Below are 7,334 nucleotides of genomic sequence, written 5' to 3' on the forward strand. Positions count from 1 at the left end.
AAAAGTGAAGAGTGGATACTAAATGTGTTGGAGTTTGATAAACAATGTAAAAGTGTCTGAAATAGCTGCAAAAGAAGCAAAATACAACAGAAATGGCCCAAAACAAATAACACAACAAGGATTGTTTTGTATTTGCAGAATGTTTGTAAAAGTTCTTGCATGTAAACAAGTGGTTGGTTGGTGCAGAATCTTTTCACCACAAGTAGGTAGCAAAGGTAGCGGCTGCATGTATGTTTTAACCAGAAGGTGCTGCAGGCAGCGCTCTGATGGCTTTCTGCTCCCAGCAGCAAAGCAAAGTGTAGCCACTGAGAGGGAATGACGGCGCTCGCCTGGTTTCTCTAGAAACTGACTGTGATGCTGGAAAGTGTTGCTTGACGACGCCTTCACACTCCAGTCAGAGGAAAAACCCAGAGATCAGAAGGATGTGAAAAGCCAAGAGGTTTGAGATGTGTGTAGATTTTACACAAGAGGCAGTAAAGTTATGTTCATTTTAAAAACATCTGGGGTTGGACACCCGGTAGCCGAACACGGCTGGAAATTCATGTTACTGCCTCATATGTCCCTGCCTAAAATCACAGTGGAGACAGCGAAGAGCAAAATCCTGACACGGGATCAGGTTTCCTCCTAATAAAGGATATCAGCTCTGAACAACGAAAACTCTTGTTAGAAACTTCATGATGGTTAGATGCTAATTAAGCTGTTTTGCAAAACAGGGGGAACAATCCTTCTTGAGGGTCTACTTTATCTTTTCACTCGTTGTTTTTCTGAAGAAACGTTTTCAAATCCTTGCAGAAAAAATAACCAGGGGCGCAGATAGGATTTTCAAACTGGGGGGGGACAACGTTCCAATGTACCCTCCCCCAAACACATGCACGCACGCACACACACGCACACACACACACACACACACACACACACACACACACACACACACACACACTCACACACACACACACACACACACACACACACACACACACTCACACACACACACACACACACACACACACACACACACACACACACACACACACACACACACACACACACACAAGCACACACACACACACACACACACACGCACGCACGCACACACACACACACACACACACACACACACACACACACACAGACACACAAGCACACACACACGCACGCACGCACACACACACACACACACACACACACACACACACACGTACACATACAAAAACTATTGCAAGCGCCTTAACTAAAGCTCAGTCAGTTTGTGTAATTTCCTCCAATGGTTTACGTAAAAACGAACTATTATATACGTGTCTGAAGCCACTATGCAGTGGAAAACTGGCAACAAAGCTGCCTGACAAACACTATAAATGATAAATGATCCGCACTTGTATAGCGCCTCTCAGAGTAAGGACTCCAAAGCGCTTCACACTACAGTGTATCATTCATCCATTCACACACTGATGGTGATGAGCTACAATGTAGCCACAGCTGCCCTGGGACGCACTGACAGAGGCGCCCCACTATTTAATTCAGTCATTTGTTATTCTGCCAATCAATTACTAACCAAAACCTCATGCTTTATGCAAAACATTAAATGATTTTCAGCATACCAATCTTTACAGAAAACATAAAAGCCCTAAAAATCTGCACATAAAATATAATAAGAAACAATATTCACTTATCGCTTAGAGCAGTAGTTCCCAAACTTTTCAGCCTGACCTACAGATGTTCCTTCGTATTTTTACGTTATTTAGAAATGTTCATCATATTTGGAAAGTTTTAAATTATAAATAATATATAAATCTCTTTTGAAATTTTATATTTTACTTTTTTCATGATTATGTGGCACACTTGACTTCCATACACAACGCATCGGGATCTGCCTCTTTTTTATGGCTTTGCTTTTTTTTTACATTGTCGCTACGTCTATCACGTTTGCGGTGTTTTATCATCATTTCTACATCCATCACGTCCCAGAGAAGGTTAATCAAACATCAAACCCAACGTTTGAAGCTTGTAAACTCCACACACCTCTCCTGCAGCACCAGCTGTCTGATGCTGCAGCAGCGTCAATCTTCCCGGCTGGATGAGTGAATTTCTTCATCAGAGTCAGTATTCTGCTTCATAATCAGAGTCAGTCATGACCAGACAAAGTGATCAGTCAACAACGACCTGACCTGCCGGCTATTATACGTTTTATCTAATATTTCACGTATCTCCTCCTCTCCCCGACTGGGAGCTCTCGGCGGTGGGAGGTGATTTTCAAGCTCTAAAAACTCCTAAACTTTGCTCAGCCTGAAGGTTACACATCTCCACTATCTTCTGGTGTAAAGTAGTAACTTCATGAGGGATCACATTTATAGATGAGACTTGTTAAATTCAGCAATGAGGCTTTGGAGCTAACGAGTAAGTCCCAACACCGACAACAATGTACAGAAACTAGAACCAACATGCATAAACAGACAGATTGGTCCCGTCTACTTACACTGTTGGTCTTTTTTTAAATACGCAGTAATCGTTGTTAGCCTTTTTCGCTTAATCCTGCATCCTAGCAGCAACCACTTTGGCGCCTCTGGAATCGGTGTTTGTTTACGTCATGCTGCATTCATTGTAATTGGAAAATGGAGCTTCAAGCGCTAAACCTCCGATTTTGTTTTCTTTCTGGCCTTAGTTGGGGGGGGGGGGGGGGGGACGGACGGATCGGGGTCGACCTGAATCTGGGGGGGACAGATCCCCCCCGTCCCCCACCCTATCTTCGCGCCTGAAAATAACAGGTCGTTTGTATCAACCTCCCCTGTGACCTGAGCTTTATTTAGGTAAGAAATACATAAAAGAATATAGATTGATTTAATTCGTCCTACTAAACACAATTAAAGGCTTTTATCAAAATCCTAAATGTTTTAGTGAGAGTTTGGACGTTGTGTACAGGATGAATGTTTTCAATTGGAAAAAAAAGTCAAATTTCTCTCTGCACACACAGAGAGCTGTGGTCTGAGCCTGAGAGACGGAGAGTTCTGGTCCCTGAGGACCGCTTCTGGCTCACTCTCAGCCTTAACCCCTCAACCTTTACAAACCAAACAAACCAGAAGTTTGATAGCTTTTATACATGACAGAAACACAGACCTTCATGGTCATCACATTAATAATGCCCACCACAAAACAGGCACAAAGGAAATAATAAAGTTTTCCTTCTCAGTGTTTGAGATTTTAATAAATCTACAGCTGATGAGCTTTTGGGAAACAACCTCAGTCAACATGGCTGACACTAAAACGGCTAAAAGCCAGTTTTCAGTGGCGGCTGGTGAAAAAGTTCTTAGTGGTGCCGTCTGTGAAAAGATTTCCCTTCTTAGTCCGTACTCAGTTGGAAAATGAATACAATGCCAAAACAATCATTTGTTTCCCTTTTCCAAACAAGCAGTTTTACAGATAAAGAATAATTTCAAATTTACAGAGTAATCAGACTATAATAATACTCAAATGAATACAAGAGCCTATCGGTACGTGGGTCACTCTGACATTATTTTGTTTTCTGGCCTGAGTTGTCAGTCTCTGTGTGCACTAGTGAGACTGAATTAGAAATCCAGTTGTGAACACAATAACTAGGAATGTCCTGATCAGGCTTTTTTGCCCTCGAGTCCAAGTCCGAGTCATTTGTTTTTGAGATCTGCCGATACCGAGTCTCGATCCGATACTTTCGATACATAAAAAAGGAATAAAGAAGGAGAAGAAACAGATCCAGAATGTTCCTTATTTTTTATCTAATTAACTTTATTTTACATTTAACAACTCTGTTACCTGGCAGGGGTCTATTTTGACTTGGCCCCCAAAATGCCTTGATACAGCCCTGGAAGTGGGACTGAGTTTTCTGAGTTGCATCAAATAAACAAATATTACATGCTTACAAATTATTGCTTTATAAAGGTAAATACATGTAGTGGAATGAATCCACCTACATTTTATTTTTGAAGAACTTTGTTTTGTTTTCTTGTTCTTTTTTTATTTTATTTGTCCATCATCTCATCCTGTTGGTCTTCTTTCTTCCTGCATCTCCTCTCAGTCCTCCAGAAAAACGGATGCCTGACTTCCTGCTTTTTCACTCATGAGTTACTTTTTAACTAAGCAGATCAAAGGGATCTACTGACCGCTGCGTGGCCGTGCCAGTGAGGTGAAGTCACAGGCGCACAGGTGATGAGTTCCACTGCAGTGGAGTGTGTCAGGCATTAATAAAAGACAGAAATTACCAGAGAATATATAAGTGGACATGAACAATCGTGTGTTGATTATATATTTTTTGGGCGACACCACTTTGAGAATGTTACTGTGGCCGCGCGCAGGATGCAGCTGCCCTGAGTGCATGAATAATCAGAGCTCTGCCGCTCTCTGCTAGCCTAGTGAACTAGACCAAATTCTTGCTTTGCAAAGTTTGGAATGCTCCATTGGAACCCACGCAGCTCCTACCAGAACTCTGGCTAGCCAATCACAGCTCTCTAGAGGGGTTTCAAACACATAAAGAGCTGTGATTGGTCCATAATGGTGGGCCAATCATAGTGCTCTATCTGCTTAGTGAACAAATCACAGAGCTTTATCCGCTTTGTGGGCCAATCAGGGCACTCTATATGCCTGGTGGGTGGGATGATGCAACAGAGTGAAACAAGAGTATGACACATTCATTGTCCAGTGGAATGCGGAGATCATTTGAAAGACAACGGTAGAACCCGCCCCACAACCGAGAGCCGTCAATGGAGCGTGGCCAGACTAAATAATACATTTATTTAGTCTGGCTTGCCAGGCTAGCTCTCTGCCTCACCGCTCTAAAGAATCCCCAGAACACTGAGAGACCTTACCGGATTACTACTGCAACTGAGAGAACCCTGTATCCGCGTCCGGGTGGTTAGATGCTAATTAAGCTGATCCTGATCGAGTCTGAAACCATGTGATTGGATCTGTAGCTCCCTAATTATAACCACATAAAATGGGAACAAATTAGCATACTTTACTGGTGCAGCTACATGGTGATTTCAGCTCTGTCTGTACAAATTATCAGTGAATGTGTGTGAAGGAGGGAGTGTGGGTAAAGGAGATCTAGCACCTTATAGCATGCTAGTTAGCTATGTAGCAGCTACCATCGGCCAGTTCCCCAGAGACAATATTCAGAAAGACTTAAGTAAAATTCTTCAGTTCTCCCTAGCAACCAAACATGATTAGCTGTTTAGCTGCAGCTCAGGGGCGCTTTTCCCAACGCCCCAGCAGTGATGTTGGAGAAAATCAGCTGTTTAATGAGGGACATTGAAAGTGATGTGTAAAATACAGATTGCAGGCAGGCACACACAACAATGCAAAACTGACACATTCTTTACAAATATGTGTATGTTGTATAAACTTTTTAGATTATTTATCCCTTTACAACAAAGAGGGCTGCGCGCTAGCGCCCCCCGTGGACAAGTCATCACTGACAGTTTTACGCATATTGAGCTAAAATGTGGAGTGTTGGAAGCCGAGAGTCACACCTACTCTGATTGCCAACAATGAACGATTTTGAAGGATCACAGGAGATTGTGATTTCATTTTAAGCATTTGAACAAAATTACATCAGGTTGGGCCTAATTTATACATCTCTGTTGGCTCAGTTGCACAGTTGTGCACACGCGTTGACGGAGATGTTTTTCTTTCGGACTTCTCTGTTGCCTGGGAGTGTGGCAAAGCAGCTTCCTGCCATGACAACAGAGGGTGTAGTGCTTCTTGCATCTCCTGTCCATGATGCTGTATTTATTATTGTGTTTATGTGTTTCAGAGGCATCTTCATGCAGTCGCCACCTCTAAACCCACGTTTGCCATAATTCCTGTCCATGAATAAAAGATTTGCTGCATATCTTTGTGCTCCTTCACTCCCTGGAGTCAATCAGGAGTCAGGAAGGTGTTCTTCGATCTGCTTTGTGTCTACCAATACACTTCTTTTATTTCTTTGAGGGGGATCGGCAGTTCTGTTGATGAGTTTAAAGAAAGCAGCATCCTGACCAGTCACAGGCTTGTGGTCTCTTTAAGTTTCAACAGACAGCTAAAACACTGGTCATGTCTCCAACCTCTGCAGGCCTGCAGAGCCCTTGTGATGATGCGTTACAGTTAATCTCTACAGCTAATTCAAAAAGTGCTCAGGTTTTACAGCTTTGAGGCTTCTGCTCTTATTCTGCTAAAACAAAATCAGTTTAGTCCACTTTGAGCTACAACATGATTAATTTAATCCCTGACTTTATAACCTGAACATCCAAAACCATGTTTCTAAATGTTTTGGTTCACTCAATCATTTCAGAGATGGTTTATTACCTAAGAAGACAGACTCATTTTCAAACTCCCTGAATCACAAACTTTGCTGAAGTAAACTCCATCACATTTGCTCTGTGAATACTGGAGGCATCACAAAGCCAAAGTCTAATTTACGACCCAACAAACGTCATGAAGGTTGTCTAGAACTGGAGCAGCATAGGACAATAAAAACAGAGCTAAGTTTTCTTGTGTTGAGCGAGGGAACATGCTGAGGTGAGCGCTTCATCTTATACAGAAACATTTAGCATCTAAACAAGGAAGAGGAGAGGAAAAGCTCTGAATTTGCCATATGGGGACTCTGATGTTTCTCTGCTTTATGTTAGAGTTGAGTTTGTGACAGCAGGGGTGTAAAGTTGGGTGGTGAAAAGGGTTAGGGTTAGGGAAAAAGGAGCATCTGTGTGCATTAGATGAAAAACTAAACCCATAATAAGCCAAAGTTTCTCCAAAGTGAATGAAACCCAAGCCGAGCGTTCCTCAGAAGTGAAGAAAAGCAACAACTGCACCGGTCTGTCAATGTTCACATCTGCAAAACTTTCAGAGCAGCTCAAATTCTGTCTTTGGGAGACAAAAGATTTACACTTTTGTGGGTAAATAAAACAGCTTCAATGGAAACTGAAATGTCTTCTCTTTAATAATAAACATGCACAAAAGAAAAATAATGCAGCACTTACCAGTTTTCTGCAACAGGACGTGCGCTCACTCAGGGAGAAGATCGCTCTGCTTTGACAGGGGAGTGGTGCTGCAGTCCGACCGAGCACTGACAAAGAGTCACACACACACACACACACACACACACACACACACACACACACACACACACACACACACACACGCACACACACACACAGGCTGACATGAGCTCTCAGACTTCTCTCTGTAACGCTTCCTCTCATGTGAACTGCTATTAGTTTGCTCTCATTCTCTCTCTCTCTCTCTCTCTCTCTCTCTCTCTCTCTCTCTCTCTCTCTCTCTCTCTCTCTCTCTCTCTCTCTCTCACACACACACACACACACTCACACTCACAC

At 42.6% G+C, this 7,334-nt stretch overlaps 1 protein-coding gene across 1 annotated transcript in view; it reads right to left on the reverse strand.

Annotated features, from left to right (window-relative positions):
• The window catches only part of LOC107385537 (histone deacetylase 7), a 55,880-nt gene extending 48,763 nt beyond the window's left edge, over positions 1-7,117 (reverse strand). Inside the window, exon 1 of the mRNA XM_070549880.1 lies at positions 6,981-7,117. The gene's annotated coding sequence lies outside the window, so the exon portion shown is untranslated. The remainder of the gene's footprint in view (positions 1-6,980) is intronic.
• Between the last annotated feature and the right edge of the window lie 217 nt (positions 7,118-7,334).

The sequence above is a fragment of the Nothobranchius furzeri genome, chromosome 3 (genome assembly GCF_043380555.1).
Source record: "Nothobranchius furzeri strain GRZ-AD chromosome 3, NfurGRZ-RIMD1, whole genome shotgun sequence".
Classification (NCBI taxonomy): domain Eukaryota; kingdom Metazoa; phylum Chordata; class Actinopteri; order Cyprinodontiformes; family Nothobranchiidae; genus Nothobranchius; species Nothobranchius furzeri.